General features: G+C 37.1%; 1 protein-coding gene across 2 annotated transcripts in view; it reads right to left on the bottom strand.

Annotated features, from left to right (window-relative positions):
• The window catches only part of MKLN1 (muskelin 1), a 311,196-nt gene that overhangs the window by 274,619 nt on the left and 23,055 nt on the right, over positions 1 to 13,522 (bottom strand). The gene's annotated exons all lie outside the window — the stretch shown is intronic.

The following is a 13,522-nucleotide window of genomic DNA, read 5'->3' as shown; positions in this document are numbered from 1 at the left end:
TGTACTAACTCTTCAAAATCCAATGTGTATTTTACACAAATGGTTTATCTCAACTCAAACTAACCACATTTCAAGCATGGGTGGCCAGTGGCTTCTGTACGGAAGAGTACAGGTCTAGAAAAAATGCAGAAAGCATTTAGCATTACGCTAGGCATGTAGTGAATGCTAAAAAGTTGGGGCTTCTATTATTATCATTAGTATTATTGTTAGAGAACTGTGTAATCTTCTCAAAGCCTTCCATTCTCCAGACTGGCTGTCTGTGGTGCTCTTAGGGGTACCTGGAGAGACAGGGTTGCTCAAGCCTGAGCCCTCCAGTTACTTCAAGGGCAACTTCCTCGTGGTTACTCTCCATCTAGCCTATAGAGGGGGCCACAAAAAGTGGGACCTGCACGGCGAATATATCCATTGAGTGCCAATGACCTTCAGGTACTGACACATTAAACCCCAGGAAGCAGGCACCACCACTAATCCCCTAATCTACCACCTTCTCATATAAATAGGACAGGATAGGGCATTTGCTAAAGCAACTGCTTGCTCCTATATTTTTCCCCTCAGAAGCAGCAAGGTGCTATGCAATACGTTGTGCTCAAAAGATGATTTGATAAGTTAAACGTAGTTACCATATGACCCAGCAATTCTACAAGGTATACCCAAGAGAATTATAAAACATATGTTCACACAAAAACTTGTACACAAACGTACACAGAAGCATTATTCATAACAGCCAAGAAGTCGAAACAACCCAAAAGTTCATTAACTGATGAATGGATATACAAAATATGGTATATCCATACAATGGAATATTAGTCAGCCATAAAAAGGAATAAAATGCTAATACATCCTACAACTGTGGATGAACCTTGAAAACATTACACTAAGTGAAAGAAGCTAGTCACAAAAGGACACATATTGCATAACTCCATTTATATGAAATGTTCACGATGGGCAAATCCATAGGAACAGAAAATAGATTAATGGTTTCCAGGGTCTGGGGGGAGGGGAGAATTAAGAGTATGCTAACCTCCTAACCTGCTAACAGGTATGGAGTTTCTTTGGGGTGATGGAAATGTTCTGGAATTAGATAATGGCAATGGTTGTAAAAAACTAAAAACCACTGCATTGTAAACAGCAACAACAACAACAACAACAACAACAAAACCCCCCTTGATTTGTTGTCCTAGGGAAGCATGGTCAGAAACACAAGTACTGCCAGAGTCCCAGAATAGAGAAGTATATAAGCCTCTAAAAATAGAAATCACCCATGCCCAAAATATTATTTGTTAGGGTATCACTAACAAAAGCATACTTAATATCAAATCTTTCTCTCCTTCCCATAAATTACAACTGTTTTACATTTTAACATTAAGCATATTAACTACTAAGAGGGCACAAACCTGAAGGACTCACACACACATACGTAAACATAAGTGCATGCAAATGTGTCAGAATTTTCTGAAAGAACGTACCTGTCGTTACTCTGTTCAAGGCTATCCCGGCACCCATCTGGCCCTCAGAGCGGCCCCACACGTCAAGTGCCACCTGCCTACTGTGTGGCAGCAGAGTGCCGTACTTAAGGCACGGGCTCTGGAGCCAGGCAGCCTGTGTTAAAGTCCAGGTCTCTCTACTGACTTTATGACTTTGGGAAACTTTCCTAACTCTTCCTGCCTCAGTTTCCCTTTACAATGGGGACGATAAGAGTGTCTGGGCTTGTTGTGAGAATTAAGAGAATTAACATATATACACTGCTCACAGGAATGCCTGGCCTGTGGTAGATACTTTATAAGTGTTCCACAGCATGCCAATCTTGCTTGAACGTGCTTTCCCTCTGTCTGGAACACTTTCCCCACAAGATCTCTTTCCCTCTCTTCCTTCAGCACTTTGTTCAAATATCTTCTCAGCAACCCTGATCACTCTATCCCCCTCCCTTGCTTGTTTCTGTTCGTAATATTTATCACTTTCTAATATACTAGATGATAATTTGCTTATGTGTCTTGTTTGTGGCCTGTCAACTCCTGCTAGAAGGCAGGGATCTTATCTGTCTGTTTGCTATCAACTTGAAGCACCCAGGACAGTGGTTGCCGCAGAGAACGCACTCCGCCATGTTTTCTGAAGGAATGAAGAGATGGGGGTTACTTCCGGGCAGTGGCACTGGGGATCGGGATAGGAGTGAAATGTACCTTTCCCTGAATAACATTTTGCACCATTTTATATTTTACCACGTGCTTATGTGCTTTTCATAACAATGAAAAGTGAGAAATAAGATACTGGAAATAAAAGAGTACATGGACCTGAGGGAGAAGCTGGTAGCATAAAACAATAAGACTTTGGGCATCCGTGACTGGAGGAGGATTCTAGAGGAAAGTGGGAGGATGCTCCTGCAGGCCACCTTTAGACTTTACCCCTGAGAAAAAGTGGAATGACTCCTCAGAAATGGCACACAGCCCAAGTCTTAAAGCACACCGTGTACACAGGTTAGCAAAAAGTCTTAATAAGATCCTTCAGATTGTGCAATACGTGTCCTGTACCTATGGGTACAATGAGAAATTTTTCCATGGCAAAAGGCCTGTTTCCAGGCACAGTAAACAGAAGCATTTGCTGAAGGCTGTCCGCCCACTTCCACCACTGCACCACGGACAGGCAGGTGGCCACAGTGCACGGGATTCCTTGCGCAAGGACAGACGGTCTGTGTCCACGGCCTGCGAATAGTGGCCTTCCTCATTCCCAAATAAGCCCTCTGGAAAACTGATAAAGATTACAGGATCCCACATAAGAGCACTGGACTTCAAATGAATTGTTCTATAAACTTACCCCATCTAGTCTGGGGGTAAAGCTTTGCTCTAAGTTGTCTTTGTGATCCCCCCACCTCTCTTTTCCATGTCTCCCTTTCCTTCCCTGTGTTTCACTCTGTCTCTGTTCTCTCCTGTCAGGAGAAAAACAACTGATGAGTCACCAGCCCCTTGGATAATGTATTATCCCTTCCACGAGTTCTTGCATTTAAAAAGCGGTCAATAGGAAAGAAATAATGATGATGTTGTTGATAACAATATAAATAATATTGATGATGATGACAATGATAGCAGTTATCATTTATTGAATATATACTGTGTGCCAGGTTTCTAAAAATGGATACCATTTATCTTATTTAATCCTCCAACAATCCAATGAAGTAGATATTATTATACCACGTTATAGATGAGGAATGAAAAGTCACATAGTTAGCAAGGGGCAGATGAGGGTTTAAAAGAACCATTTTTAAAAATTTTTGCTCTAAAGAATTCTATCGTATTATTCAAATGAATGGGTTTCTAAGGTGGAAACTTTGACCCTGGAGGGAGAGAGCTGGGGAAGTCAGACAATCAGTAATCCTCAGCATCAATGAGATTGATCACCAAGGCTTGAAACTTCAATCCACTGTCTGTAACTGCCTAGGTTCAAATCCTGACTCTGATACTCGTGACATTATGTGGGGCAAGTCACATAACTTCTCTGTGCTTGAGACTCTTGTTAGAATTCAATGAGATAATGCCAACAAAGTGCTTGCAATAGTGTGAGCGCACGCGCGCATGTGTGTGTGTGTGTATACATAGTATATTTTGATTCCTATAAATCCCTACTAACCATTAGAACAATTTATTTCTAGCTTCCAAATAACAGAAGTACATTTACCTGATTTCATAATGTTGATAAACAGTTGTTGATCCATTTTCTATGGGTTTTTTATTGAAGAGGTAGCATAACAATAGAATTTCAAAGGAAGACACCCCAAATCCCATTTCCCTAACACAACAATTATTTTTATTTTTGCATATTGCCTCCAAATTTTACTAATCCTGGAGAGGACACTGTACTGAATCAGAGTTGGATTTTTCTCTCATTCTGTCACTAATTATCTGTAGAACTTCAAGGAAGTGACATATCTGCCCTTTGCCTTAGTTTCCCTAGGTATAAAGTGAAGGGGTTAGACTGGATGATCTTTAAGAAACTCTAGCCCTAACAGTCTATGATTTTTATCTATACTTTATTTTTTTTTGCTTTCTTGGATATTCGTATGGAACGGTATATACAAAGTACATGTAAGTAATGTTTGCAAAGTTAGTTGACTTTCTAAACTATGCCTGGGAAATAAAGTTTCACATATAATGAGTTCTGAAAAGGTGAGGTTATAATTAGAAATCCCAGGAATTTCAAAAGTAGCTACCAAATTACCAAAAAGCTACAAAAGTTAATATCTTAATACATTCACAATATATATGTTTGCAACTAAAGTATTAGCAATTCCAAGCATTAATTATAAGTAATACATTTAGTTTGATAAGGTCATTGTAATCTTCGTGGATATACAGTTATTCATTCATAATGTAAATACGAAAATGTTACATCAATGTAGTTTTTCCCTGTGGTATTCTTAATTTTTAACATTTCTCTACAAGAAAATCAAAGAGGGAAAAACAAACGAAAAAAATGGAGTGACGACCTGACTTAGATAAAATTGGCAAAAACATGTCAATGTAAATGTCTAAAATGTTTATAAAAATAGGATGAAGCGGTCACTCTCCTGCACTGCCACTTGGCGTGTAACCTGGTATAAACTTTCTAGAGGCTATTGACAATACTAATCAAGAGCTTAACTATGTTCCTACCCTCTGGCTGGATAATTCCACTCAGAGGAATTTGTACTAAAGAAATAATAAGAAAGGCACAAATGCTTAGTTGCAGTATTATATACAGCTGTAAAGAATTGGAAACAATCTAAATGTCCAGAAATAGAAGAATGGCTAAATAACTGATGTTATACATGTATTAAATATATGTACATCTGAGTATATATTTATGATATATATGTGTATGTGTGTAGACATTTTTTCTGCCTCAGCCAGATCGTAATATAGATACCAAGGGTGCTCATTGCTACTGGCTTAGTCACTGTTTTTAGGTCTTTTCAGCAAACAGAGGAGCTGGGAAATATATCTATACCTATACATATGCATCATAAATTTATATGACTTCCAATTCAAATCCAGAACTACAGGGTTTTTACCTAACCTCTTCTCTTTTACATCAATATTTCCTTCCTCCCATGCTGAGAATCCTGATTCTCAAGGACACTGAGCATGATAGAATTAGAATATCCCATAATTAATATTTGCTTATTCCATAGTACCCAGAAGAGCAATATCAACACTACCACCAAAAATATAATTACCAAAAACTGTAAAAAAATGTTTTTGTGGTTCTTTTTGTCCTTAGGGTATACCCCGTTAGGGATATGTAGTCAAATTACTGTGCCTTAAAGTTATTTGAAATAGTTCTCTGGATCCCACCCATTGGAAACACAGTTAGGCTTTAAAAAAAATTAGAAATTGCCTTTTTTTAAATTAATATTTTTATAATTCTGTAAAATATTTACATGATTCCAAAGTCAAATCTACAAAATGAGATAAATTCAAAGAAGTCAAGTTTCTATCACCATCCCTGCTACTTCATTCCTTTCCTCTTCTTACAGGTAGCTTTTATTTTGTGATATTTTTCCATTGTTTATTCTTTAATATAAGCAGATATTTATATATATATATATATTTACACACACATGTATATGTGTGTATGTATGTATACATATGTGTGTACATATGTATATAAATGTACATTTATATCCTTTATATATAAATGGTAGCATCCTAGACTCATTTTTCTCCCTCTTGCTTTTGTATTTATAATATATCCTAGAGATCAACCCATACAAATGTATCTAGAGATTCCTAATGCCATTTCATAACTGTGCAGAACTCCATTGTGTGGATGTACCATAGTTTGTTCAACCAGTCCTCTATTAATGGACATTTGGGTTGTTTCCAGTCTTTTGCTATTATAAATAGTTTCTGTCCTATGGTTTTGTATTATATCTATATGTATTCAAGTCTTAAATATAAATAGATTATTATTGTGTAGAAATATACAAGATGAGCCTAGACCATCATATCATACCAAATAGCAGGGGCTCTATCAAAGACTACTAAGGTCATGTCAAAAGAAATCAGGAGTCACCTTGAAGATGCTACCACAGGCCAAGTAGGGATAATTTCAGCATTAATAAGAATAATAAATAAGCTGTATTGAAACACATTAAATATGCTTCAATTAATGAGTTCAAGTTATAGTTAAAAAACAAAAGCAAAATAACAAAACACCTATTTGGCCACCATTGGCACATGCCAGAAAATCAACTCAAGGAATAACAGGATTAAAATATCACCGTTTGGCAGTCCTTAATAAACTAATGAGTCTAGGTAACATCATAAAAGAAGAGATTATTATACGTTATGCACCTGCAAATGGCAAAACACACCACTACCTATGAAGCAGTCTTGCAAAAAAAAAAAAAATCTGAATCCGATAAAGCCTATAGATAGTTGTAAGAAATACAGAGGACAGAGGAACATGTGAAACTATCCCATGAGGATGCAATGAGAAAAATCCAGGCTGTGAGAAGTTTCTACAGGACAAACAACTTGGTTTCTTCAATAAATAAATTGCAAGGAAAAAAATATATTGGGGTGGAAACCCACATATATTTGAAAAGATTTAACAGACAATCAACCAATCTCAGTATGTGAACCTTACTTGGATCCTGCTTCAAACAAACTATAATAATAAATTATAATATTTATGAGACAATTGGAAATTTGAACACTGACAATATTTCATATTGTTAATGTATTATTGCTAATTAGTTTAGATGTGATAATGGTTATGTTAAAAATGTCCTTTTTTTTTTTTTCCTTAGGAGGATTTGCCCTGAGCTAACATCTGTTGCCAATCTTCCTCTATTTTATATGTGGGACACCACACCACAGCATGGCTGACAGTGGTGTAGGTGTTCAGTGTGTAGATCCAAACCCTCGAACCTGGGCTGCCAAAGTGAAGCCTGGCGAACTTAACCACTACACCACGGGGCCAGCCCCTGTCCTCATCTTTTAAAGATCCATATTAAAATACTTATGGGTGAGATGATACAATTTCTGGAATTTGCTTTAAAATAAAATAAATGGGGAAGAGGAAGAGGGTACTGATGGGTTGGCCATAATGTGTTGATGGGTACATGGGGTTCATTATATTCTCTGTCTACTTTTGTTTATGTTTTAACTTGTCTATAATAAAACATTAATATGCATTTATATAGAATGGGTACTTTGGGGTGTGTGTGTGTGTGTGTGTGTAAACATCCACTATAAGGAAATACAGCAAAATGTTAATGGTGATTATCTCTGGATGATAGAATTATGGGTGATTTGGTGATTTTTATTTTCTTGTTTTTACTCTAGTGCATATTCTATATTTTTCATACTACTCTAATCAGGAAAAAGTTATTTAAAAAGAAAAATCTTTTAATTATTTAACAATACCATTTCCACAATTCAGTTAGAATTCACTTCTGACACAGTGAATAAAGTAACTTCATGTGTTTTAAACACAATTGGCAAGGCAAATTATTTAATATTTAATTATATTTAGTTTCGAGTAGGTACAGATAATAGTTCATGCAAATGTAACTCTAAGGCAAAGTTTGAAGTTTGGAAATTTGGTCATTGGGTATAATAGGATAATCTTAAATTTACAGTTTAGGAGTAAACAGTTAACTTTTTTTCCTGCTTCTGACATGACACAAAAACAACTGATTCCATTTGGCACAAACTTTCTCCTCCAAAGTCACCTTTGTGCTGAAACTCAGCCCCTCAGGTTTCAGTCAAATAACTTGCAGATGAAAAAAGGTTTCTTAACAAAATTTTCTCGTAATTTTACTACGGTGTCAGTTCCTGGCAACGTGGGAGAGTCCTCTTTCTGTGTTAAGTGGGTTGGGGGCATGCTTCTCTCTCCTACTTTCCAGTGTGCAGAGAGAACAGGCAGTTTAAACCAATCCTTTTGTATTGCTGAAATGAATGTAAGGCCACGACACTGGATGTAATTAAAGAAGATAGTTAATGGGCATTTTTAGCATATGAATAGTTAGTATGAGGTATGCAGGGTTTGTCATTCCATTACGAGAAAATTAGTCCTTCAAGATCAGAAAAAAATTGTTAAACCAACTTATAAAAACAAGTATGTTTTGTAATTATATTATCATCTGAATGTTTTATAATCAGGTAACTGTCCCTTCTTCATTTATTTTGAAATAAAGACTTTTCATTTATCTAATTTTCCTTCTTCCTTCTGTTCTCCCAATGAAACATAGTCAGCTCCTGTCATGAAATACATAACAGATTATCATTAAAGTAACATTTTGTTCTGGATGTAGACTTTAAAGCAAAGTCATTGATAGATGTAGTTATTGATTTGGAAATGAAATTTTCTGATTTGACAAATGGCTAGAGGCAGATAATGTTGATTTGGGTTCATTTGTCCATTTGAGGTTCCATGGATTATTACAGGCTTCACATAAATTCAATCTACGCTTGCAACTATGTGCCAGGCTTTGTGCTAAGGATTTTCATATATGATCTCAATTATTTACTACAATAACCCTGTGAAATAGTTATTTTGAAGAGAAGTTAAGTTGCTAGCTCAAGGTCATGAAGTAATCTAGCTGATAACAAACCTGTGTTACCACTTTTAAGTTATGAACAATGATGATTGAGAGCATTTGTAGCAGTTCCTGGTGCCTAGTACGGAGCCTTGTACTAGAAAGTATGTCAAGTCAGGTCAAAGGCTGATCTTCCTCTGTCTCATTGTAAAAAGAGGGTTCTCTGCCTCCCCCACACTGGAAGATGTGCGGGAGGTGCACCATGCTTCATATCACAGCAAAGATGGAGCCAGCTGAGATGGAGCATCCCTTGTGAAGAAACCAACTAACAAGCATCAAGGAGAAGGGAGAGGGCAATCTGTTCTTCACAGTAGCAAAGCAGTGGTAACTTTCTGCCTTGATCTTTTAACAAGTTTAAGAAGGTTCAGACATTTTTAAGCATGGGAATAAACATCGTTTTGATTTGGTGGCCAACAAACTAAAGGTCAACCTGAGAAAGTTGATTGTTGACATATTTCCAACAAGGGTCACTTGTTTCAACCCAATGGGCTTAAAGTTAAGAATTTAAAACCTCAATGTTAGTAAATTATATGTTTGAAATACTGAGGGTTCTAATTACACGTACATCCCAAACGCCAGCAGAGCCCACTCTATTCATTCATTTACTCATAACTTCATGTAAAACTGCTTGTTTGGGGTATGGTTTTTTAAAGCAATTTACCTCCAGGCTTAGTTAAAGAATGGAATATGTGAAAGAAGAAGTTTCCAACTTCTGTTGACTCAGTAATGAAAAAGGAAAATATGTCTATCAGAATCTGGCTGCTTGGTAACTCAGAATTGATCTAAGAAACTTGAAATTTCACATGTTAAATGCTAAATACAACTATAAATTTCCAACATAATTTTCCAAAGCATACCCTTATTCCACCTACTAATACTACAGAATCTGATGGGCCTCAAATTATTAACTATTCCTATAAGGTTGCACTAGAAGTTACTACTAGGAATATTTTATTTGTGGAGACATAAATATAGGTTACACAACACCTTGTAAGTGGACTTGAACTAAAGGATCTTAAAAATAAATAGGAACGACAAAAATAAAACATGACTAACTCTCCTGCCACCATCAAAACAAATGTTTCCAAGGACCTGAAGCCAAGAAAACAGAAATCTGTAAACATGAAGGCCAAGATAATCAGTTGAATCTACTAAGTCTCCGTAAATGACAAAACAAAATACTAAAAACCAACAAAACCAAAAAACCCCACCTGCTTTGAAGGAAAGAATGCTGAAGAACATTGACCTTTTCTGCCACTTCGCCTACCACAGAAATCCCAGCCTGCAGCTGTTTTTAATATGACTGTATCTCCAAAAAGTATGGGAGATGGACATCTTTAAAATGCAGCAGATTCCGTCACATAGGTCATATCCATATTAGCTGAAGTAGTAATTACTGAGGGAAGGGTAAGCTACTTCATTAATTTTAATAACCAATTCTTTCTCAGATTTGCCACAGAGCCAACCCAACTTAATTATTAAGGCACAATAATATTGGAATGAGCTATTTTTCAACCCAAGAATTTTTATTATAGAGAAACCGCTTGGACAATTTAAGCAATTACGTGCTTCATTTCTCCTTTTCTGTATCTCCATTCTTGCTTATATATAAGGTATTGAATTTAACTCCTTTCATTCTTAGTGTTTTACATCTTGTTGTCTTCTTTCAAAAAAATTTAAACTAGCTTTTAAAAGATTGTAGGGTAAGTGTTGGTGGTTTGTTTCTCTGAGAAACAAATCTTAGTTTCTAGAGCCCAGTCTGCTGATCTAGAGGACAACAGGCCAAATTCTGGCTGCTCTGAAAAACCTCGCATACCTAGAACATAGAAAATCTAAAGCTTGTACCAAGATGCTTGTCAGTAGTCGTGTTAATACATATTCTACGTTTTACCATACTTCTCCCAGAACACTTTCATGGATGCCTGACCTACACAACCCCTCCTTGCATCCACAGACACACTATTTCTTTTCATTTGGATATAATATTGCTCAAGAGCAAGGTCACTTGAAAGAAAGTTGAACTTGGAGTAGAATCCAAGGGTGAGTTCCAGCTCTTCGGGGGACCAATTAAAGGCAATTTAGTGCAGTGGGTAAATGTGTGCTGCTAAAGCCAGAATGTGTAGGTGCGAATCCTGTTTTTTCCACTTTCCAGCTATGTGACTCCAGGCAAGTTATTTAAATCTTGTGCCTCAGTTTTCTCATTTGTAAAATGGCGATGATATCAATAATGACCTCATAGAGTTGTTGTGAGGATTAAATGTCCTAAGAAGGCTTAGAACAGAGCCTCACGTAACCTAACTGCTCGATAAATGTCAGCAATCAATATTATTAGCTGCATGACCTTGGGGAACTCACCTAACCTCTGTGAGACTCTATTTCATCTTCCTTATAACATCACATGGTCCTTATGAAGACCAACTAAACTCATACAATGTACGTGGCAGTCATTTTAAAAACATAATCAAGTGTTATACAACTCCTTCAACCAACTAGAGTTAGTTCCTTTCTGCTCTGTGCTTCTTTAATACTTAAAACACATATGTACACTCATGACACACACACACACACACACACACACCTGCTACAGCACTTGTCACATTGTATCATAAGAATTTGCTTACCTGTCCATCTCCCCCACTAACAGTGCATCCTGTGATTCACCTCTGCACCCTCAGCACGTTGGACATACCTGGCACAGGACAGGTACTCAATAAATATTTGTTTAAATGAATATTATCCAAACAAATCCAGGAATTCTCAAAGCCTTTGCTGGGAATGATGGATTGTCACTTTTTGCCAAATGTCCTCAGTAGACCACCCAAAAATCTGCTTGTTTTTCCTCGGGCACGATATATTGAGATTCTGTCGTTTTGAATGCAGCCAATCTTGTGTGGTTGCATTCACTCATTCTTTTCACTTAATAAATAATTATTGAGCACCTATTGTGTGCCAGGTCCTACGCTGGGCTCCATATACGCACCACAAGTGGCAAATGCCCAGGCTAGTTTAGTCCCTGCACACCATGTTGAAAGAATCTATTTACTATATAATCATTAACGACTGGAGATAATAAGCTCCTTGGTTTGATTACTTCATTAGAGTGATAGAATCTCAGGGTGGGAAAGAATGGTTTTCTAGAAGTGGAAATCCCTCTAGAATAATAATTAAGGTCAGGGATCTGACTGCCTGAGTTCAAATCCTTGCTCTGCTTTGTACACGGTGTAAGACCTCGGGCAAGTTACTTAACCCCTCTAAATCTCCTTTTTCTCACTTTTAAGATGGAGCTGGTAGGATCATTGTGAGTATTAAAAATAACAACTCACATTAATCACTTACTATGGTACCTGCCATATAGTAAGCACTCAATATGTGTTTGCTATTGTGATTAACCAAATCCCTCACCCCAGTGTCTGAACTTCCATCACAAATGTATTCAGTAAATGGGGCATGAACGCCCAGCTTCCGCTTGGATATACCAGGATCAGGGAACCTACAACCTCCAGCAGTTGTCCACTTGATTGCTGAGCAAATCTAATGGTTGATAACTTCTAGTGGGTTATAATACACATGCTTACATCTTCCACTCAGGGGTCCTCAATCTGTTATTTGGGATTACCCAGAAGAAATCTAATCTCTCCTCTGCAGGACAGCCCCTCTAACTTTGGAAGGTAACTACATATGCTAGCTATCGCCCTCCTCCTCACACACCCACATACAATGTTAGATCCCCGTGTCATTTCTGATATGACACTGATTACCAGGTCCTTTATTATCCTTTTTACTCTTCTTGAATGATCTTTTTTTAATCATTGTCTCTTTTAAAGGCTAAAGATCAGAATTCATAAAACAGAACAAATGTGGTCTGATCGCCGGTGAGTACTAGAGAACTACTTCCCCCCCCATTTGAATGCTATATTTCTATTAATACAACAAAAGATTGATGTTTTTTGGATGTTACATCACACTGTGTTGACTCATCATCTATTCACAATTAACAGGAGACTCTAAATCTTCCTACGTGAGCAATTGTAAGCCATCTCGCCCCCAACCTGTACTGGTACAATTGAATTTTGGGATCTCTGAGTACTTTATATTTGTCCCCATTAAACTTTTTATTGTTAGATATGATTCATTATTACATTTTGTCAAGATTGCGGGGGGGAGGGGAATCCTGATTGTATTATCTAACTTATTTGTTATTCTTTCTAGTTGCGTGTCATCTGTTAATTTCTTCAGTATGCTGTCAATGTTATCATCTTAGTCATCAATGAAAGTATTAAGGGGACAAGGCTACAAACCAGACTTGCATTAGATCCCCAGAGCCCTGGGTATGTATCAGCCTCTTAAAAAATTTTTTTGAAGACATCATTCATTCAATCAACAAACATTTATTGAGTGCCTATCAAGTACCAGTTACTATTCCAAGTGCTGAGCCTATAGTGGAGAACAAAACAAAAGCCCTGCCCTCATGAAGTTTACACTCTAGTAGAGGAGATAGATAATAAACAAATAAGATAAATAAACAATACTAAATTTTTAAATGAAAAACTAAAGCAGGTAAGGGGCTAGAAAGGTTGACAGTAGGTATGGAGTGGAGGGTTGTTCATAGGCAGTATGGCTAAAGCAGAGTTGTTGCTGAAGTTTGATTGCACTGCTCATGCCCTGCATTTTTCGTATGCATCTGGCTCAAAAGGAGGCCCAGAGACGGCAACAAGTCTTTCTTATTTCTCAAAACTCACTTTTCTCTAGGTGGAGTCATATTAGGAAAAAATTGATAGAACAATAATGAAGAGTTTAAATAGTCATGAAACACAAAAGAAAATTTGAAAAGACATAAGTCCTCAAGAGACTTCACAACATTTCTTCATCTTCATAGGATATCCAATCATTGTGAGACCACCTGAACTAGCAGGGAACCCAGTCACACTTCCTGATGAAGACGTCAGA

Source organism: Ceratotherium simum, chromosome 1, assembly GCF_057802395.1.
Source record: "Ceratotherium simum simum isolate JZ-2026a chromosome 1, ASM5780239v1, whole genome shotgun sequence".
NCBI classification, from domain to species: domain Eukaryota; kingdom Metazoa; phylum Chordata; class Mammalia; order Perissodactyla; family Rhinocerotidae; genus Ceratotherium; species Ceratotherium simum.
Note: the sequence above shows the minus strand (reverse complement) of the source record. Positions and strands in the feature narration are given on the sequence as shown.